The following is a 24,272-nucleotide window of genomic DNA, read 5'->3' as shown; positions in this document are numbered from 1 at the left end:
TTAAACACACACAGACTCACACAGTGCTTTTATTTTGACCTCTCTCTCCAAAGCTCATACAACTGCAATGTATTATCAGCCAGAGTAAAATAATGTGAGATATTTATAGATACATACTTAAAATATGGATTTTATTACTTTGAAGTTTCAAAAGAGTCTGAATTTTGTTGTGTCTTGTGAGAGAAAACCCCGAGCAATAACTAAATGTAAATATCACTCAGAGCAATATGTGAAGCCAGTAATGCAAATTGTGAATGAAAAGGACCAACCTCTTTTTGCAACTCAGAAGAGAACATTTTTGGCTGGGAGCAATGCAATGAAAACTATAATCAAAAAGCAAATTAATCAATTGCTTGGAGCTTCCTTTTAGGAAAGTTTGAAAACTGCCTTGATGAGTAAATTTTATAAACTAGATGAAAAAACTTGGCAAAGCCCTGCAAGTAAATATTTGTCATGTGTCAAAGAGGGAAGTCAGGCTCCAAAAAACCCCACATCAACTTAGGACACTACTTTTTGTTTTATTGCTCACCCAAGGGTTTTTTGTTTTTGTTTTTGTTTTCATTGATTCTAGAGACAGAGGAAGGGAGAAAGAGAGAGAGACATCAATGTGGAAGAGAAACATCAAGATGAGAAACATTAATAGGTTGCCTCCTGTATGCACCCCGACCAAGGATTGAACCCAGGACCTAGGTATGTGCCCTAACTTGGAATTGAAACCATGATTCTTCAGTGCACAGGATGATGCTCTAACCACTGAGTAACACCAGCCAGATCAAGGACACTACTTTCAAATGTACAAATGAGTACATTTAAAAGTGCTTCAAATGTGCTTAAAATAAATAAGAAGACTAAGATTAGGCTAATCTTTACAATTAGATAAAACAATGATTATATCCACTAAGCCAACTTGTCCATTTCTATTTATGTATATTGACTTACAAAGTTGATCATTAACAAAGTGCTTGATTAGCAAAAAAAGTATTAATAATATTCCAAACCTGGCTTCTTTTCTCTATTATAATATTAAAGGTAAAAAGTTAAAAAAGATCATTCCTTACATATTTGATGTTCCAGCATTTAAAAAATGTCTTGAAAATGCTTCTACAATACTTCAAATAAATTAAAACTAAAATCCCTTAAATATTTAAGATAAAATATCAATACTTAACTTTTGAAAGGGTTGTAATGTATGACATACTGATTGTGGAATGATCGGAGAACAACTTTTAATACTTTATTTCATTTTATATTCAACACATACATGTAGGTTATGCTTTATTCCAATTTTAGAGGTGGCAGAAGTAAGGCTTAGAGAAGATAAGTAAGTTAACTGGCTATTCTCTAGTATTATCACAATTTCATCTCATCTTCCTGGTTTAGAAAGCAGACCCTTTTTCTATTACATCAGACTGACTTCTCTGGTGAGGTGGAGTTTATAATTCCACATTTACTAATAAACTTTTGTTTTGCTTTTGTGATTGATTTTTCATTATTTAGAGGAGGGTTGCGATGGTTAGAAATCTGTACAGAAGTCTCTATGAGTTTGCAGATATACAGATAGTACTAGAAAATTGTGAAATATCCTCATTAACATGTAAGAGTAGGAGAGCATGTCCAGAGATGTTTATCTATTTATAGACAGAAAATGCCTTCCATTCTTCCCGCATGCAATTCCTGAGTGACTTCAATTACTTTCCAGCAATATTTTAGCTGAGGCCCTCTGCTAGGAAATTAAATTAGAAAGGTCCCCTGAGGGTCAATTGTCTGACCCACACAAACAGGTGTAGAACAATATAGTTAGGATTGCATTACCTGCCTCTACACATATAGAGACAGCATCATAAGACTCTTACTTTAAATGTTATGAGAAAGACCTGCTGTATTTGAGTGTTTGAGAATTTTTAAGCCAATGTCTCATCTGATGTACTATAGTATCAAAAATCTGAATTTTTTTTATCTAGTATGTGTTCATGTTTGTATGTATACAGGGGTAGGCAACAGTAGGCTTACAGTTGTTCGATTAGAAAAGGGCATGCAGGTTATGATTATTACAATAGCTTTATTAACTCAAAATAATGTAACTCACAACTGTAAATCTACTTTTGTACATCATATATATATATGTATATATATATATATATATATATATACATATATATATATGTATAGTGTGCGTGTGTGGCATATGGGTGTATATATGATATATGTGTATATGTACAAGATATATGACATATCATACATGAATGTGAGTATTTACTGTCTAGTCTAGAATAAAAGAGCCTTTCTTGGTAGGTTTCAAACAATAAATACAGAATGGGAGTTCAGGCTATAGAGGACTAATGAAGATATTCTACAGTTCTTAAGACAACTTCAATTATTCTCAACAGCCTACATTTGCAAAGCAACTGGTAAGAAATATATATTGTCAAACTTAATCACCTGGTTTCTTAAACAGTCAATTCATGATACATAATTTTCATTAAAGGTTATCTAAATAGGCAATGCTTATAATTTTTAAAGATTCCAATATCTAATAGGAGTTGAGTTAAGCTGTTTGAGCCAGAAACACTATTTTGTGGATTTTTTTTTCTATCATGCATCTGGAGTTAGATTTACTTTTTTAGAATATTATTTTTAAGCGATTGTAATGGAAAATAAATAATAATTTCCCAAACATTTCTATTTATTGATCTCATAAAAAGAGTATTTGTTACTTGATTTTTAAATATATATTTAGGCAGCACTGGAATGATGGAAAGTCACAAATATTCCTATCGCCTGTAATCAAAATATGTATGCAGATTCTGTCATTCAAATGTTCCTTTTACTCTATCATATTTCACAGAACTTTGTATCCAAAGGGGAAAAGAGAAATGTGCAAATATTACTTATTCAATGAATAAACATAAGGGCAATCCTCACAGCACTTTGCAGATTGCGCTAAGGTGTCAATAGGCAAGGATGTGAAGGTTCCAAATGCTCTTGTTGGTCTATTTGTTTTGCATCCGAGAGCTTGTGTGTGTTCTAGTTGCCCAGACCTGCCTCTCCATTTTCTCTTGTAAAAATCCACCTAATTTTTAAATGAGAGAAAAGCAAACTTCAATATTTGAAGTAAATATATTATATGAGGGGTAGGGGTGGGAACCGCCTCTGGCTTTGTGACAAAATTCAACACTTTTCATTCAAGAGTATCAGGTCAGGGCATGTGCTGTGGCTGGGGGTGGGGTGGGGGGGAAGGAAGTGGGGGAGGGTGAACGGGAGAGACCACTGGAGGGAAAAGGTGACATATATAACACTGTATTTAATACTTTAAACAATAAAAAAAATCAAGAGTCACTAATGCAAAAAATAATCATCATCACAATAGACCATGATACATGCTGTATAGATTTCATATATATGGCATTCTGGAGAAGGCCTAGCTAGAGGAACCAAAAACAGAACAGTTGTCAGGGGCTGGGGGAGGGCATGGGGTTTGTGGAGGTAATGCAGCTGTATTGGTGTTGGTTATGGTGCTAACTGTATTTATTAAAACAGGCAGAAATGTTCACTCAAAAAAAAAAAAAAGACTATCATATAAAAAAGTCATATTAACTTAGGTCTACATTTCAGGAATGATTTCTGGCTAGTGAAAAAGAGAATTCATGTTATATGAATTGTCAGGAATTTTTTTTGCTACCTGGTGAACAGACCAGATATATTTCATTGTGTTTAGGGTGACAGAGTAATGAGGGTGGTTGTTGGCGGGGGGGGGGGGGGGGGGGGGGGGCGGGGGTTGGAGAGAGATTTTTTAATGGCAAAGGAGAAATTATCAGATATTTTTCCTCAAATAAATATTTATTTTGGCATTGTAGCCACCTGATTTGCATCAGTAAACAAAGCAAAGATATTTCATGAACCTTGCATTACAGAAAACAAAAACAAACCAAAATGTAAGTCATAGGGTAAATAACCATATGCTCCGTTTGCTTGTGATAATTCCCATTTATGTCTGTTAGCACAACATGTTGTTAATAGCAACCATTTTCAAATTATACTATTCAGATATTATTTTAAATGGTCACCTTATAAACATAACTAATAACTAGGAAAGTTATTTAAAATGTTAGGTAATAAGTACTCTAGAAAAAGAAATAGTAAAATGGGGTGGAAGAATTAAAGTGTGGGAGATAGTGGAGAAGGATTGCATAATATTAGGGCTCTCAGAGTACGTCTCATTGCAGATTGAAATTAAGCAATATTGGATTGTGTAACAGTGATTATAGAGAAGAACTGGTCCAGACAAAGAAAATGCCACTAAAAATATCTTAAAGTGTGCATGTGCCTTAAGTCACAAGACCTGTGTAGCTGAAACAGTGAGTAAAGATGTCTAAGAGAAAAAGAGAATCTCATGTAACTACTTGTAGGACACGGTAAAAAATGTGGATCTTACTATAAGAAAATTGAGGAAAATCTCACTTTGTTTCAACAGAGAAGTGACAAAAGAATTCCTCTGTTGGTAGTAAAGATATTTAGGAGGAAAGAAAAGAAAAGAAAAGGAAAGAAAAAGAAAGAAAAGAAAAGAAAAGAAAAGAAAAGAAAAGAAAAGAAAAGAAAAGAAAAGAAAAGAAAAGAAAAAAAGAAAAGAAAAGACTTATTTTGGGAATCTTACTTTTCCTATTTACTGGCCAAGAATTTTAATGCAAGGAATTGATTTAGTAATAGTGGCTTCCTTGGCATTTTTACAATTTTAAAGAAATGCTTTTATATTTTCACCACACAACACATACTGATCCTACCCTATTTGTATTTTGCCAAGTTTTTTTCGTTTTTTATTTCATGTGGAGACATAATCAAAACTTTTTAAGTGATTTTTCCTTTAATATGCCAATGTTGTAAGTCAAATATGTATGTATCCATGCATGTGTGCCTTTAAATTATGTTTGTATTTATTTAATTACCTTTCAGATTTTTGTATGTATTTTGTAATATAATTTGACCATAATACTCATTTCCATAATCATTTTTGTTTTAATATCATCATAAGATTAGATTCAGATAATGAATATTTGCACTTTTTGTATTTTTTAAAATAATTAGCATAATATTGAAATGATCTTGTTTGTAACATGCCATATAACTCATCAAGAAAATGTGACTTTGTAATTATTATAATCAATATTGTCAATATTGATTTATTGTATTATTAAATAAATCATCTACATTTACTTATAAGACTTTTATTCAGTTCTATTTCTGTATGCTTTTGTTTTTTAATCTAAATTCTTAAATATATTGAATAAATTAGCATAATTTTGATCATAATATTTTCTTAGGTTTTTGTGCATGCGACTCTTGTGATTATTTTCTCTTTTTCTTCCCTCACATAGCCACTTGAAAATTCTTTTCTCTCCTGTGAAAGGAGAAGGAAGCATAGCAAAAATTATCTAGCTCATTTTTTTTTTCATTTAAGGTTATTCTTTAAATGTTAGAACAATTACATGTGTTTATTGACACTCTCATTTTAACTTTGTATTCTCTTTAATTTCTTCTCTTGTTCAATCTTTAGTAAGTTCTAATTTATAGTTCATAAATGGTTCTTGATTTAACATTTGTAACATTTTAAAATTGATTTTGACAGTACACTTATTAAAGCTGCGGACAGTGAAACACAGGAAGGGCTTAGGGTAGAAGAAGCATGGACATATAAGGAAAAAATGAACAGAGACGCTGACTGGCATAGGAAACAACCAATCAGAACCAAATGTGGGTGTTTTGAAGAACCAATGGCTGCCTAGGAGCCAGAGCTTTTGACGCTGACTGGCATAGAAACCAACCAATCAGAACCAAATTGTCCAGCAGGGGAGGGAAGTTGAGGGCAACCAGGCCGGCTGGGGAGGGCAGTTAGGCTGGCAGGCAGAAGCAGTTAGGAGCCAGCATCCCAGGTTGCGAGAGAGATGTCCGGCAGTCGGACATCACCCAAGGTGTCCCCAGTTGGAAAGGGTGCAGGCTGAGCTGAGGGACACCCCCCATGCACGAATTTCATGCACCGGGCCTCAAGTTTACATATAAAATGGTTCAAGTTAATTTGCATGTTTACCATTTTATTTAATGGATGCTGTGATTTGCACCTCAGACTTTCTTATTAGGCTCATATTCCTTCTCTTTGGGGTATATGTCTAAGAAATTCCTTTAAGGATTAGCCAGATAATAGAATCTCACATTTCTAGCATTTTATTTATTTATTTATTTATTTATTTATTTATTTATGTATTATGTATGTATTTATTTATTTATTAAATCTTTATTATGGGAAATATTACATATATCCCCTTTTATCCCCTATTGACTTCTTCTAGCCTGCTCCAGGCCCCTGCCCCAGGCCTTCACCACCTTATTGTCTGTGTCCATGAGTTATGCATATGTACATACAACTTTTTTGGTTGATATTTTCCCATCCCATCCACCCTCCCTGACCTTCCATCTGAGATTAGACAGTCTGTTCCATGCTTCTATGTCTCTGGATTTATTTTGCTCATCAGTTAATTTTGTTCATTACAGTCTACAAATGAGGGAGATCATGTGATAGTTGTCTTTCTCTTACTGCTTTATTTCACTTAGCAAAATACTCTCCAGGTCTAAATGTAACACTTACATTGAGTTTGTAATCTCAGATATTACAAATTTACTTCTTAAAGATCTCTTGTTCTTCTATAATTTAAAATCCATTTTTAAACAAATCTATAATAATAAAAGCGTAATATTCTAATTAGACCAGACATCCTTCCGGACAATCTTCTAGATGAAGCCAGGGTTGCAAGGGAAGCCTGGGTCCCGGGTGCCTGCCGGTGGTCGGAGGAAGCCCGGGTCCCAGGTGCCAGAGAGAAGCCAGTGCTGGCAGCCTGGGGAAGGAATGCCTATTCTTGCATGAATTTCATGCATCGGGACTCTAGTAAAATATATTTTTCTTTTCTCTTGTTTCATCTGATTTCTACCTATGATGGTTTGTTTCTTTATGTGCTTATTGCCTTTTTCATTGTCAGTTGTTCTTTTATCTGTGCTAATTTTTGGAGAGTTGCGAATAAAGATGCTGTCTTTCATGAATATGAGTCTGTTAACTGCCTTGTGTCATGACTAACTCAGAATTTAAGCCATCTTCTTAGATTATAGTTTTTTGGCCAGAAGAATACAGTTAATTCAGATCCCAATTTCTATTTGTGCCTTTTCTGGAAACTTTACTATCCTTCCAGAGAGAATGAAGGTTTTGAGCTAGTGTAGGTACAGTCTTGTTCTGTGTGGTAAGATTTAGATTTGTTCAGTTTTCATGAATGGTGGCATCCCCTTTCAAGGATTTAGTCTTTACTTGGAAGTATTTAATTTGACATTTCACCATATGTAGACTCTAGACTTTTTTTTGTATCCTCTATATACACACATAATTAAAACCCAGGACATGGCCTACAATGATTGTCAAATGCCCCAAGGCAGCTACCAACTTCAAAGCTTGCTTTCTTCTTTGAATTCGCACTCTTAGGCTCACACATTTCCCTCACTTTCTTGCCTGCTGTGAAATGTGTTGGAAAGGAAATTTTCCTACATCTTATCCTACACTTTTTGATTTTCTCTACTGTGTGGTTTTTCACATTGCTCAATTGCCAAATTGCCATAAATACAAGTACTCCAGCTTATATACATTTTCTGTAAACTGAAAATTGCTGACACAGCTCATCTGCTATACTGTCTTATCCAATTTATGTGCTTTATTTTCTTTTTTCTTTTCCAGTTTCTGTGCTGTTTATTCTTTTCTTTCTATTTTAGTTAATTGAGGAAATTAACATTCTAGTAACCCTACAATTGTAAACAAAAGTTTTTGTAACAACTGCCAAATTTTTATCTAACCCTTCTATCTACACTTTTGTGTAACACTCAATGTAGAACTGAAGCTCCATTAGCTGAATGGTTCTGTATAAACTTCTTCCTTTGGTGTTTTGGAGGTAGAATGGCAAGCAAAAGTTGATAAAAAATAAATTATTATAAGTTATTGCTTCAAAACACCAGAGTTACTTTTTATTATTTAAGATTTGTTTCAGCTTTCCAAAGATCTAACTAAAGTATGGGTAATAATATATGTTCTAGACATTTTCATAGGTGTTATAAAGGCACAATTTACCTTTTTGCTTTTGTTGAGGTTTTGTAATTAACTGCTTTTCCCTGGATCAATTTTGTTTCAAAATATTACAACTGACAGACATCAGGAAATGAAATGACAGGAAAGTAAATTTGATTAGCAAAGGCAATAAATGAAGATTTCTATATTGAAAGACAGAGTAATTAGGTGAAAATAAAATGGTTAGAGAGATATAAATGTCATCTTATATTTTCAAAATTATGCCAGAAATATCAATTAGTGCTGATACCTCTTTCTAACCCTAAAGCACAACAGACAATATAGTTTCAATTTTATAGATTGGTAAAAATAAATAGCATGAAGCCGTACCTAAGGTAATAGATTTATAGCAAAACTAAAAATGAGAATTGAAGAATATTTTCAGAAAATAAAGAGAATCTTCTTCTCTTGTCTTGCATCTACTTGGACATGACTATCTATATACATAAAAGCCTAAGCAACTGTTATGACTGGACAACCGGATGACCAGACAACTGGCCGGTAGCTCTGATGTGCCCTGATTACCAAGGGGCAGATGCATAATGCAGGAGCTGCCCCTTGGTGGTCAGTGCACTCCCATAGCCAACCTCCTGTGGCTGGCCAACCTCCTGCAGTCCCTCCCCCCAGATGGCTGCCCCTGATCAGCCCTGATGGGGACTGGGCGAAATGGCTCCAACAGGCCCCGATCACTGGCCAGGCCGAGGGACCCCACCTGTGCACGAATTTGTGCACCAGGCCTCTAGTTATTAAATAAATTAACAAAGCAACAGATTTTGGGCAGACGTTTGTTAAAAAAAAAAAAAAAAAAAAAGTAGATTATTTTCTTTCTAATTTACAAAAATTATGGGAAGGGGCATTAGAACCAACCTCTGAAATGTAAACACTGGAATACAACTAGTATTGTCAAAGACTTGGCACAAATGTATGTAAACAGAATTTTAATTAATACTGAGAAAAAATAATGATACTTGTTATTCATGTCCCTGTTGTGTACTAAACATTGGCTTCAATAGTATAACATTTTGTCCATCATCATTCACTGCAATTGACCCCCCAAAATCTATTGATAGATTGAATGGTCTCTTTGGAATTATTTTATTATAGCAGAATAAATGGAATTAATACTTTTGAAAATTCCATTGTGTCCTAATTTGGGTAGTAGCAAAATTTGGAAGGAGAAGAGACCATTTGTCACCTGTCTTATACAAGTTATGAGCTAGCCTTTCCCCCTAACATATATTTTAAATGCATATATAGGAAACTTGGAAAAGTTGTAAACTGACAAATAAGTCAGAAATCCCAGAAAAACTTTGTCATCCTTACAGCCAAACTCTTCTGGCTTTTTGTGGTTTGTTTCGTTATCTTTTTCATTTTGTAGGTACTGGCACCAAGAAGCAGATATGATGGTATCTCTCCTGACATTGAATTGTGACTACTGTATCATGTCAAAGACTAAAAGCTATAATTTAGTAAAGAGAGTCTTTTAAACACAAATCCAGGAGTTCAATTAGACCATAAAATAAACTGGCACTTCTAATAGCACACTATTTTTCCTCAGTGTGGATACTGTTTCTATCACAAATACCTGCATTCGACAACTCCAATAAAACCATCTAAATGTAGATACGTCATAAAAATATATTGAAGTATACTATATGTATTCCACATATTTGATTATCAATAGTCACTGTAGAATATAACTACATTAAAATGCTCATGAATTTAAAAGTTTAAATGACTGCCCTTTCCTATACCTCCAATAAAACACATTGCCCAATCTACCTAATCTCCTTTTTCTAAGAAAATAAAATATAATTTTTAAATGAAAAGAATAACCATAAACCTGGTATTTCCAAATATCAAAGAGTCAAAATACCTAAGGTATATAATTGTAAAGTAATTTTGATGACATGTATATACATATCTGGGTTAGCAGAATTATTAGGTTATAACTTCCAAACATATATTTTGAGTTGTTTTTTAAAATAAATTTTTATTGATCTCAGAGAGGAAGGGAGAAGAAAGAGATAGAAACATCAATGATGAGAGAGAATCATTGATCAGCTACCTTCTGCACACCCCACACTGGGTATCAAGCCAGCAAACCAGGCATGTGCCCTTACGAGGAATCAAACTATGACCTCCTGGCTCATAGGTTGATGCTCAATCACTGAGCCACACTGGCTGGGCTGTTTGAGTTTTATCATTTCAGAAAAGTTAGAGCATACACAATGGTCTTGTTGATAAGATTTACCTGACTGCTTAGTTCTTATTTTAAATGTTATTAATAATAAGAACATAAGCCTCTTTAGTATTCTAAATGTTATTTAGAAGAATATTTTATAGTTATATTGCACACTGCTAACAAATAATTACCAATAGGTAAATATATCTATCTACCTACCTAGATTTTTTTCTAAACCAGCAATGTTAGAAAGTTAGTGAAAAGTATCAACATCTTCATTTGGAAATGTTGAAAATGAAAGAATGGATGTAAATGGCTTCCTCAGGAAACCATAGAAATAGGGATTTTGGACCTAAAGTCAGGGATCACTTTGAGAGCTGTATTCATTTTGATGCACTAGTGACGGTCCTTAGACAAAACTAATTTCCTTTAGGACTGTAATTCAAAGTCTGTCAAAAGCCTTGCAAGCTTCACAGTACATGTTCCCAAATGCATTGCTCTTCTTACATACCATCTGCACCTGTGTCGATGGTGGATTACACAAAGAAAATGTAAGCATGGTAGGTAAAAGATAGCCTACAAAAACAGGATAAAGCTTAACTTAGAGCAATTTGGCATAGCTGCATACAGCTGGGAAGTGAAAGCAGCAGATGGATTATGTTGACTTCCTGAAATCTGAAATGAGATGCTTTATAACGAACAAAAATTTTACATAGCCTCTAAGGCAAAGGCATCACAGATTTTGTAATGATAACCAGAAAATAGTAAGGTGACATTCGTGAAAATTGTATAATTGGCAAGAAATTTATAGATACAATTTCAGATACACATTCAAATGTTTTTAATGAAAAGAAGAAGATACCATAAATAGGAACAAGAGCTTTTTCTTTGATCTGCTTGATTTGCGTCAGTGGTTAGGGCACCAGGGGTCACAGATTTGATTCCCAGTCAAGGGCAGGTACTACCTAGGTTGCAGGTTTGATCCCTAGCCCCAGTGTGGGTGTATGCAGAAGGCAACCAATCAGTGTCTCTTTCTCTCTCTCCCTGCCTCCCTTCCACTCTCTCTGAAGAAAATCAATGGAAATAATATCCTCGGGTGAAAGTTAACAACAACAAGAACAACAAAATAGCTATTTTTATATCACAAAGTTTATGCTACAAATTCGTTTTTTATTCATTACTATAATATAAAGACTATTGCAATTATAAATCTAAAATGAAATATTTAATCAGGTAACTGATACAAATTCAAGAGAAGGACATGCCTCATTTTATTTGTTTGGTTTTGTGTGCTTCTTTTGTCTGTTTTTGTGTTGAGTTATAGTCTTCCTAGAGTTTAAGAATAGATAATCAAAAGTATTCTTCACACCTGGCCCACTGAATTTATAAGCAACATTAACACTGTCCTGTTAAAGATCCCATTCAACCTCTTTCTCTGATAATAACTTGATCAGCAATGGAAAATATAACTGGCTGGAGTTGCTCAGTGATTGAGCGTCGACTTATGAACCAGGAGGACAAGGTTCAATTCCAGTCAGAGCACCAGAGCACATGCCCATGGTTACAGGATTGATCCCCAGTATGGAGCCTGCAGGAGGCAGCTAATCAATGATTCTCTCTCATCATTGGTGTTTCTATCTCTCCTTCTCCTTCCTCTCTGATAGCAATAAAAATATATTTTAAAAATAAACTATAAGTTAAGGTAAATGAATTAACTTCTTCCTTCAATTAAATATTCATCTATAATACAGTGGGGCCTTGACTTACAAGTGTCCCAACTAATGAGTTTTTCCGAGATACGAGCCATCTCTCGGCGGATTTTTTGCTTTGAGTTGACAGAGTAATTTGAGTTAACGAGCTCTTTAACGAGCCCCGTGATGGAACGAATTAAACTCATAAGTCAAAGCCCCACTGTATAGTGAAAACTAAAGGCCCGGTGCACGGGATTCATGCTCTGTTGGTGGGCGTGGCATGTGGGGTTCAGGCCACTGTGGGCGCACTGCTCATCCTGGTCAGCAGAGCAGCTGTGGACCCGCCCTCTGAGCAGCTGCTCCCACTGTGGGAGCACACTGACATCCAGGGGGCATCTTCTGCATTGAGTGTCTGCCTCCTGGTGGTCAGTGCATGTCATAGCGACTAGTAGACTGGTCATTCTGGTCATTCCACCATTCAGTCACTGGATTTTTATTATATAGGATAATATAATCTCTTCTTGGAGTTCTATGTCACATTAAATTAAATACTTAATTTTATTAATTATAAAAATATGTATATCACTTTGTTTCTATGATTTATATTCAGGAGCTATAATCAGTCAAAATGCTGCACATCAAAATCTACTTAGCGAAACAATTACATCCTTTACTTATTACAAATAATGGAAATTGTACACAATGCTTTTAAATGCTTCCAAGAGAAAATGTTAGGAATCAAATTTACTATACTATTTACTATACTATAACTTAGTTTTAAGTGCAGTGTAGTACCTGTTATGCATTTTCTAATTCTCCCCTGATTTGTGTGTTAACTTGAGTTGGGGCAAGTCCTGGTGTCTCTGAGAGGATCAGAGTGATAGGGAGGGTCACATGCTGAGTAGTTTCCTGCACTTTTCACTTCTTCACTTATACCATTTGGGTATTGTTGGTTTTTATCTTAGTCACTTGAAAATCTATATAAATGAGCTTCCCTCTTTAACTATCCTTTCAGTTCTATGGCAAGAATAACTTTTCTCCATACCTAGAAGGAAATGCTAGACTTTAATGACTGCTTGTGTAATAAAAAATGTCAAAATACACATTTCTCAAATTAGTTTCATGTTCCACAACCACCCATCTCTGTTTTAATGGTCATTTGGCTGTCTGGAATCAGTATCTCAGCCCATTTGAAACTGTTTAGTCCTTGGTAAAATTGCTCGGCTGTTCTTTCTCAAATGGTTCAAATGGAGCAATCATTGTCAAGGTGATCTTGAGTTTTTGAAACAGAAAAAAAATAGACAAAAGTTATACTTTCTGAAGAGCTATAAAAAGCTAAAGTACACATTTTAGGAATACCATACATGACTTCGCCAAGAGAGGAGCATGAAATTTCACCTAAGGCCCTTACAAAGGGTCATCTTATCAATGTTGATAAGAATCACAATAGTCATGTTCAATTTAAAAATGAATTTGCTTTTAAATTAGAATAAACAGAGATGGTGTTAAAAACAAGCAGATTCAGTTCCCTTACGACTGTAGTTACCTCTGTATGTTTTGAGTTGAAGGTATCTGCCGGGAGCCGGTCCATGCTTGCTGTTTCAAGGGTCCTGGCATATATGGCATACTGTTCTTAATATGTTTGCTCACCTTCTTGGCACTATGTGTTTTAACCAAGGTCACCTCTCTGAGAAAGGTTGTTTCCCCAGGTAGGGATTTTCCCCTGAAGTTAGGGAGGGAGTAAAACCCCTTAACTAAGTGCCAGGCAGGTAATTAATCACTTTAACTACGAACAATCATGCTTAAGCTACATAATCTTTACTCCCTGGAATGGAGATAAGAACCGCCCTAACCTTTGTAATAGAGATTGATAGGATTGAATCAACTGGTATAAATACAGATGCAACAAGACAGCAAGACCCAGAACTTAGAACACAGAACTTAGAATACGGAACCGAGAGAGACGGAACCTAGGCACAGAACCTACACAGAACGTTCTCTAGAGACAGAAAAACTTCGCTGGAGAGAACATGGCAAAAGTTCCTGGACAGAAACTGGCCTCAGAACCTAGAGACAGAACCTAGCGAGAGAACATGGCAAAAGATCCTGGACTGAACCTGACTACAGAAATTGGCAAGAGAACCTGACTAGAACCTGGTGACTGAACCTGGCTGGAGAACCTGGACAGAACCTGGCTGGAGAACCTAGCAAGGGAACATGGCTACAGAACCTGGCTGGAGAATCTGGAGAACCCAGCAAGAGAACATGGACACAGAACCTGGCTGGAGATCCGAAGCAGAACCTCTCTGGAGATCCTGAACAGAACTTGGCTGGAGATCCTGGCTGGAGATCCTGGCTAGGCTGCTGATCAACTGAACACTGTCTCCTTGTCCTTCCTTCTTCGCCAACTCCGTCCACACCTTTGGGGACCCCTGGACCTGCTGGGGTTGGACCCCGGCAGGTATCATACGTGTGGTCTTGGCTGATTGACTCTAATACCTTAAAGTAAAACTCCAAATTTTATATGAGGGTTTTTCTCCTTCTAATTATTTACCTTCAAACTACCTCCTCTATGACATCCAGATAGTTTTCAGTTCTTTAAGAGTTTCTTATTCTTATAATAAGTCATTGATGTTGGCTAGAATAAGATTTCTTGAGTAACAGATGTGCAAGCATATGTAATACTTTGTACTTCAATACTGGCCTTATTTTTTGCTGTGAGAGTCTTGAAGAGATAGGTCAAAATAAAAGCCTTGGGTTATATTTTCATTTTGAAGATCATACGGTAATAGACATGCTTCAGGTGATATATTTCCCTTGAGTGATATTTATAAGGCCTATTCATCACTTGACAATTTTTATAGGTCAGGTCTCTGCTAACTTAAGACAGTAGATTCTTTGATGATGATGTGAAGGAAGCCAATACTTAACCACTGAAAAGTCACTAATTCCATTTGTGACATTTATAAAACAAAACTTTTCTTGGAGTTTCTCAATTATGGTGATATTACCATGGGCCCATGCCTACTTGAAACACCAGATACTGTCAAAGGCTAATCAAAAAATCAAGGTACATGCCCCAGATTCTATGTTTACATTATAAAAGAAGATACTGGGAGGAAGAAAGGATTGAACTATAAAAAAAGATGCAGGCATTAACACATACAAGGTAGATCTAGAAAATGGTTCCATCATACTAATGAAGTGGTAGGCATCCTAGGTAAACAGCTTATTAAATATATAGATTTTTCAGTAGGTCAAGTCAATTTGGGTGTGTATAAATATTAGCAAATATGTATAATCTGTGCACTGAGGCAGTGGTAGTTGTAAAATCATGAAAAACTCTTAATTTTTCTCTTTTTTTTTTTTTTTTTAACAAAGGCATGATTTTTCATAAGAGAGAGAGTTTTCAGTGTGTCAAGTTAGGTGTGTGGAACATGGCCTTGAATTTGGAGTACACTCATGGGAATAAAACCTTCAGACTTCAAATACATGAGCCACATACATTTTTTGCATGATGGTACCCAACAAACAGAAAAGTCTAAAACATTTTTCTAGTGTTGTAAAATAAATGTGTAAAAGAAACAATAATCTATACAAAATTTCAAAGTTTTATTTTGTTTTTCTTTTTCCAGAGCCTCTAAAGGACTGTTAGGAAATTTTTTGAAAGTGAAATGTGGTTGTTGAGAATTACTGAGTAAGCCTAATGTGGGTGTTTAAAGCAAGGAAGCAACATGTAGAATGATAGCAAAGCATGATAATATAAGGATGTCCCAATGGTTTGGGAGCAATGAAGTACAGAAAAAAACTTAAACGTAATACATGGTTGGGCAAAAGTAGGTTTACAGTTGTTTATAAGAAAATATAACACAATAATCTATAATAATAAAAGCATAACATGCTAATTAGACCAGACAGCCGAACAACATTCTGGATGTCCTTCCAGACAAAGCTGCAGTGGTGGGGGCTAAGGCAGAGGCGGTTAGGGGCAATTAGGCAAGTAGGTGAGTGGTTAGGGGCGAGCGGTTAGGGGCAATCAGGCAGGCAGGCAAGCAGGCAAGCAGTTAGGGGCATTAGACAGGCAGGCAGAGTGGTTAGGGGTGATCAGGCAGGCAAGCAAGTGGTTAGGGGCAATGAAGCAGGCAGGCAGAGTAGTCAGTGGTGATCAGGAAGGCAGCAGGCAAGCGGTTAGGAGTCAGCAGGCCCAGATTGTGAGAGGGATGCCTGACTACCGGATTAGGCCTAATCCTGGGGCCTAAACCAGCCGTGGGCAAACTATGGCCCTTGGGCTGGATCTGGCCCGTTTGAAATGAATAAAACTAAAAAAAAAAAGACTGTAACCTTTTATGTAATAATGTTTACTTTGAATTTATATTAGTTCACACAAACACTCCATCCATGCTTTTGTTCTGTCCCTCTGGTCCAGTTTAAGAACCCATTGTGGCCCTTGAGTCAAAAAGTTTGCCCACCCCTGGCCTAAACCAACAGTTGGACATCCCCAAAGGGGTCCCAGATTGTGAGAGGGTGCAGGCCAGGCTGAGGGACCCACCCCCCATGCATGAATTTTGTGCACCAGGCCTCTATTTTATAAATAAAAATACAGGAATAAACTCTGTATTTCATGTACTCGTAACTGTAAACCTACTTTTTCCCCATCCTGAACATAATAATACTGGCTAGGCATATGTATTATTCAGTTATGAAGGGATGCAATGTCATCTTGATGTCTTTCCAAGGTTAAAATGATCTATTTCAGTATTATGAGCAAAGGAATGGCACCATTACATATGTATGTTAATAAAAACTTATTTTGATGAGAGTATAAAATGGATTGTGATTTGATAAAACTACCTAAGAGGCCAGGAAAGTACCAAGTTGGTCCTATATTATAGTACTGGCATGGGCATAAATACAATAGATATTTACGACATAGAATTCTCAACTTAATTGATTATAATGAATTAAAAAAAAGGAATGTAAGATGTCTTGTTTTCTGACTTGTCTAACTGGGTAGCTATAAAGAGTCATCTACCAAGACATAAAAAATAAAGGAGAGGTGGGTTTGAAGTGGGAACGTGTAAAACTGAAAGTGTTACAGGCATCTAAGTGAAAATGTCTGATATAGCCGATCATGAAGTTCTGGAGAATATATAATTTTGTTGGCGGTGGATGTCAATTTTGGATCCATCATTGTATTGGTAGATGTTGAAGAAAATTCCTAGATAAATGACTATGCTGAATTGTTTTCTATTCTAAATGAAAACTACATTAGAGTTAATTCAGTATGTATACAGTAACATTTGCTAAAAAAAAAAAATGGAAATATGGTGACACTTAAAATTAAATTGTGTTGCAGTTTCAGATATATCTGTGAAAATGCATTTTAAAGTTAGGACTAAAATTAAGAGAATAGCTACAACATAATAAAATAACTTTTTTAGTAAATTTGAATCAGAAAATCTGGTATTATATCACATCCAAAGGCCCGATGCATGAAATGTTGTGCAAGAGTAGGCCTTCCTTTCCGTGGCTGCCGGCACCAGCTTCCCTTCAGCACCTGAAACCTGGGCTTCCCTCCTCCAGCTGCTGGCAGGCACCCGGGACCCTGGCTGGCTTCCCCCGGGCTGCCTGCAGGCACCCGGGACCCCGCTGGCTTCCCTCCAGCCCTGGCTTCATCAGGAAGGACGCCCAGAAGATGACTGGTCTAATTAGCATATTACCATTTTATTATTATAGATATATAATATATGCATATGCATATATGCATATTTTAAATCTATGTATTTTTTTCATTCTTTGAAATTCAAACTATTATTTTCAAACTATTTTACTTTACCATGAATATTTGTTAGGAGCTACTTCCCTGAGTATATTGTTTTTGTTGTTGGAATTACTGATGTTAATATTTAAAATACAATTAATTTTCAATACAGAAAATTGTATCTTTGCATTTGTTTTACTTCATAAAAGGATTGTAGCAATGACTCTAGTCCTAGGTTTTATATAAACAGGTTTCAGCCGAAACCGGTTTGGCTCAGTGGATAGAGCGTCGGCCTGCGGACTGAAAGGTCCCGGGTTCAATTCTGATCAAGGGCATGTACCTGGGTTGCGGGCACATCCAATAGGAGATGTGCAGGAGGCAGCTGATCGATGTTTCTCTCTCATCGATGTTTCCAACTCTCTATCTCTCTCCCTTCCTCTCTGTAAAAAATCAATAAAATATATTTAAAAAAAAAAAAAAAGGTTTCAAAGTTGTTAGTACACATTCAAATACCTAAAGCCCTAATTGGGCTTGATAATATGAGACATTCTTTGAATTGCTAGTATTTCCATTTTAAAAAGGATAAACTTATGAGCAATTTTTATTTGCTTACCTTTCCCTAATGTTCATTGAACTCACTTATGTATTATACTGTTTTATAATATAACATAAGTGATAGATTAGAAATATTTCATGATGAAAATTATTACAATAATATGGAGATCTTTTCCCTGGAGTTACATTAGAACAGCACTTGAGGAACAGTATGATTATAACCTGGGGCACATGATAAAATTTACATTTCTTCAGTCCTAGTTTCTTAGGCAATGGACTATAATTATATGAATATTTTTGGGGTGACCAAGCTCCCTTTTCTAGGCATTTTTGTTTTTCCAAAATTCTTATGATTATAAATGGTATTTATCATCAAATGTTTGACTTGATTTGTGCTACCATATGTTGCAGTTAGTAAATATTCCAGCATAATTAAGAGCATCAAAGTACTTTTTAATGTCTCATCAATACTTTGAGACAATATCAAGCAAGGGATATATATAGAGGGGGGAAAAATCTAATTTTTACCCTCTCTCAGTTTGCATATTATAATAATAATTGAATTTCATTATCACAGGGAATATGTAATTAAAATTTCCCTATAGAAATATTTCCACAATGAGTCCTAAGATGATATATGATTATCTTGATCTCTTATTATCACATACTCAATCAAATTCATTTAAATTATTAAAGAATTTCCAAAAACAAAAGGTTGTTCTGTTCCATAACCGCCACCTTTAAAAATTGAGGCAAATCGAGTATCCATATGAAGCGTGTCAATTCACCATGAGTACTGGCATGTAAGTCAGGTAATTTCAATATTACAAAGAAGTATTAGGTAATATTATAACTTGGAAAAGTCATAGGCAAGCTCTACACAATCTTGAATACAATAAATACATAATTTTCATCACCAGTGTACCTGGTGCACAAGCCTTATTTTATTGGTATGATCATGACAGCAATCTCCCATCTGTCTTAAATCAAAATGATATTAACACTGTTTCTATGCTATAATTTATTTGGAAGGAATCCAAACTGAGCAATTGATTAAATTCTACCAGTTGCCAATGTGATGTATTAAATCAATGGCATAGTATTAATCAGGAAAACTGGAATATTGGAATGAATATTCTTGATGTCCTTTTTCTTCTGTGTATATTGGAGCAAGTATGAATTATAAACACAAATAAATCCAAGCTTCCAACCAGGGACAAACTCATTAGTTTTCAATGTAGGAGACTTATGTTTAAAGATTTGATGTTCACCTAGCCCAAAATGTCTCTTTGGAAATGGTCAATAAATAATTGATCAAGAGAATCCTATGTATATGATTATGTTGGTCCATAAACAATGTTAATTAATACAGTAGAACACAGAGTAAGGAGAATTCTAGCATACCTATCTACTATGGACAGTTAGAAATATGTGCCCTACTTCAAATTGCACTTATGCTAGAATATGTATCCCAGAATAAATTGTAATAGAGAAAAATATGAAAATAACCTAAATTTTTACAAAATAAAATATTGTATATCCTATATAATAAAAGGCTAATATGCAAATCAACCAAACAGCAGAATGACTGGTCACAATGATGCACACTGACCACTAGGGGGAAGACGCTCAATGCAGGAGCTGCCCCTGGTGGTCAGTGCACTCCCACAGGGGGAGCACCACTCAGCCAGAACCTGGGCTCACAGCTGGTGAGTGCAGCGGCAGTGGCAGGAGCCTCTTCCCCCTCCGTGGCAGCGCTAAGGATGTCTGACTGCCAGCTTAGTCCCGCTCCCCATTCCCTAAGCCAGCCTAAGCCGTCAGTTGGACATCCCCCAAGGGCTCCTGGACTGCAAGAAGGTGCAGGCTGGGCTGAGGGACCCCACCCCCAGTGCACAAATTTCATGCACAGGGCCTCTAGTATAAATATAATCTTACAAATGAATTAAATAAATGAACCATAGCTACATCTATAAAATTGATCATTTTTACGTGTGTGTGTGTGTGTGTGGGTGTGTGTGTGTGTGTGTATCTTTGGTAAATGACTTTGTTAGAGAACCTTTATATATTAATTGTATAAAATAATTCACGAGAAAGGTACCCAGCTATTGCAGTGTTTGATATGTCAAGCAGCATAACAATGAAAAGTTAGAAGAGACTGAGGTATATAATATTTTATTTTTTGAAAAAAAAATGGAGCAAATTTTGAAAATATTAAGATTTGTTTTAGCTAAAATGTCTGCTATTCTTATTTTTAATGTTTGGGATGCACATAGTAAAATATGCTTTAAAATACTAACTTAAAATTATATAATTTTAAATATATATATATATATATATATATATATATATATATATATATTTCAGAGAGGAAGGGAGAGGAAAAGAGAGATAGAAACATCAATGATAAAGAAATCATTGCTAGGCTGCCTCCTGCATACCCGCTATGGTGGATCGAGACTGCAACCTGGGCATGTGTTCTTGACCGGAATCAAACCTGGGACCCTTCAGTCTGCAGGCCAATACTCTATCCACTGAGCCAAACTGGCTAGGGCAAATTATATAATTTTTGATATATTTATTGATTGGCCAGGTCCTGGAAGAAATTAATGCTCGATACTATTTCTATTGTAACAGTAGACTATTGATTGAGCACAATCTATGGGGGTCTGAGCACAGAAACATTGAGTTGTCATCGAATGTTAGGTTATTTTTTGAAGGTTCTGTAACCTATGGTGAAATAAATGGGTATTCTCACTATTATGCAAACTCCTCAGTGGGATTTTTTGTTTGTTTTGTTTATTTCTCTATTATCAGTAAGCTTTGTTTTATTTTGTATTACCAATGTTTATTACCTAAACATTGTCTGGCTTATTGTTGCTCCTCAACTATTTTCTGAAAAAAGTGTATTAGCAAGATTCGCTTACTTAAATCTCAAGGTCAGGGATCATTAAATATGATTCTGTACAAAATATTTTTCCTAATAAAGGAAAAATGTTCTATTTTTTTATTTGAAACACTAAAGAACTTAATAAAATATAATCTTCCACAATTCACTCCACTGTTAGAGGCAATCAACCAGTAACTTCACCTAATGTTAGTTTGGACTTTTGGTTGATGTTTGTTTTGGAAGGGGGTAAAAAGTAAGAGCAATAATATTAATTGGATAACTACTAATTATTGTGAAAAGGAAAATTAAATTGTCTTCTCTTAACTTTGGAATATTGGTGTATCAAATTATCCTAAAGAGCCTATCTAAATATGAGATTTCTAAAAAATGCACTTTTGCAACTACTCTTTTTTTCAGTAATCTTGGTGGCTAATTATTTAATTAACTGGGATAGACAGTCCAATTACAATTCTAAAGTTTACTGTGGAAGTATAATTATTTTTTTAATAATTATTAAGTTGGCTTAAACACCTTTAACACTAGTTTTGTAGGTCTTCAACTAATTGGTTTTACTAGCTATTTACTGAATACTGAGAAATTTGATTTTCAGTATAATCTCATAATGCCCATTGTCATCTAGGTAGGTGTGTGAGGACATTGTGTACATGACACCAGCTAAAGTTCAATACAGTTCAATTTTTGTTGAACTCAGAAATTATATAATATAATTGATTTATAGGGACATATATAAATGCACATCATTAGCTTCTAATAGAATCTTTGATTTGGTCTACCTATAAACTCTCTTTCCATATAAATTAAGTAATGTTGAAAAGGTCAATTTCAGTTAAAGCTTTAATTAAAATGATTTTTTAAGTTAAACTCTTAAGGAAAAAATCATACTTTATTTGTTACTCAGTATAACTTTTGTAATCTTATTTTTGTACTGAGGCCCAGTGCATGAGATTCATGCATGGGTAGGGTCCCTTGGCCTGGCTGGCGATCAGGGCCTATAGGAGCCTTCCAGTGGACTCCCTTGCCCAGCTGCCAGCTACCCGCTGGGGTCTCCCTTCCCTGTCTGCAGGCCAGGGCCTTCCTTTATTTTGTGCCACCCCCTGGTGGTCAGTGCACATCATAGCGAGCAATAAAACTCCCGGTCTCTAGTTCAAACTATTAGCCTTTTATATATACAGACTAGAGGCCTGGTGCACGAAATTCATACATGAGTATGGTCCCTAGGCCTGGCCTGTGTTCAGAGCCATCTTCCTAGGCTGCTGGCAGCCAGCTCTGCCCCCTGCTGCCACCCACCCTCCGGTTCCCCATTTGCCATCTTGCACCCAAGGTGGGCCTGGCCCAGGATATACTTTCAGCCTGTGTAGGAGGCTGTGATTCCTCCAGTGGAGGCCCGTTTGTGGGAGGTACTTTTGTGTGGAATTTCTTTCAGGTAAGGGATGGGGTGTGGGCTCAATGCCCAAGAGGGTTCCAGGGGGCTGGTGGCGCTATCAGGCTCATTCTGGTCACACCTGAATGTTCACTGTGTTTATGCACTGGAGGATTCTACTTGCAGGGTCCTGGGGTACAACAACCCATTCCACAAAAAGGTCCCATTAGATTTCAGGTTGCATCACCACTGAGGAGGGAAAGATCAGGTGCTTTAAGCAGAGAACACGGAATACTGAACAAGGTTAGAATTCAGCAGCATCAGGAGACAGGTTTCTCAACAACCCACCTAACCAATGCCTGCTACCTTGCTGATGGTTTCTCCCTCCCCCTCAGGGAGCAGGTGGGGAGGAGTGAGGAGCAACTGTCTGCAGCTGTGGTCAGTCCTGTGTCTCAGCTGTGGGAAAGAATGCCAGCCAGCCAGGAGGGAAGGACCAAGATTTTGGCCATTCCTGCCTGCTCGCCGGCCCTGCCCCCCCCCACCACCCACCCCCTTTCCCCATTTGCCATCAGTGATCAGAGCCTGCCAGCTGGGGAAAGGGACCGAGAGGTTGGCCTGCAGGCCCCAATAGGGCAATTGGGGCCTGCGGGCTAGGGGTAGCTCCTGAGTTGAGCATTTGCCCCCTGGTGGTCAGTGCACATGACAGCGACTGATCGTTCCGCTGTTCAGTCAATTTGCATATTACTCTTTTATTATATAGGATGTTTTTATTTACTTAAAGGTGATTTTTTAAATTTTTCATTCCCTTAAGTCGTTTTCCCTAAATATATTTTCTCTATTTTTCCATTTTAAAGTCAATATCCAGTATCTTTAACTTCTAACACCAGTTATAACAGTTTCTCTTTGGAGTATGATATTCACTTTGTCCTGAAAGTCATTTATGTTGGCAAATTATATTCATTATAAATTCTGGAACCGAGTTCAATAGATATTTGTTCCCTTTAGATTATTATTTGGATGTAATACACTGATTTTGTCCCCAAAGATGAAACAAAATATTTACATATTTATGAAAAATAAGTAGGCAAAAATATCTGAAATTATGCATATGAATACCCAATGGCACATACATTATAATTTGAATTTATAACTTTAGAAATATTGCCATCTGTCTTACAAACAGCAAGAGATCAGCCTTAAATAACTCAGATGTGTTTCATTTTCATTAAATTTTATTGTTTGTATATGAAAATATTAAACAATTAATATAAATTGATAAAACTATTAGAGAGTAAAAATGCATCACCTATCATCTTTTTTTAAGCATAAAAAATGTGTTGTAGCTTATTGAAGAGAGTTTAAGTCACACTGTATTTATTAGTATGAAACAATAAGAAGTCAGAATAAGTCATAATAAACAAGTTTCAGGGTATAATAAAATTTTGAAATATTTAAATTACCACTGAATGTTTAAACTACCATAGAAATATTTCAACTAATATTGCCTATAGACACTCTTTCCCCATTTATTTATTTTTTTTTCCCAAGGAATGGAGATTGACACTAAGGAAAATGAATAAATAAGTAAATAATTTGCTCATGGTCAAATAGTGCTAAATCCTGGAAATTTGTGACAGTTCTCTCCTAATCTTGTTTCACTTCTGTG

Source organism: Myotis myotis, unplaced genomic scaffold (genome assembly GCF_014108235.1).
Source record: "Myotis myotis isolate mMyoMyo1 unplaced genomic scaffold, mMyoMyo1.p scaffold_m19_p_5, whole genome shotgun sequence".
Lineage (NCBI taxonomy): Eukaryota > Metazoa > Chordata > Mammalia > Chiroptera > Vespertilionidae > Myotis > Myotis myotis.
This window is presented reverse-complemented; position numbering follows the sequence as displayed.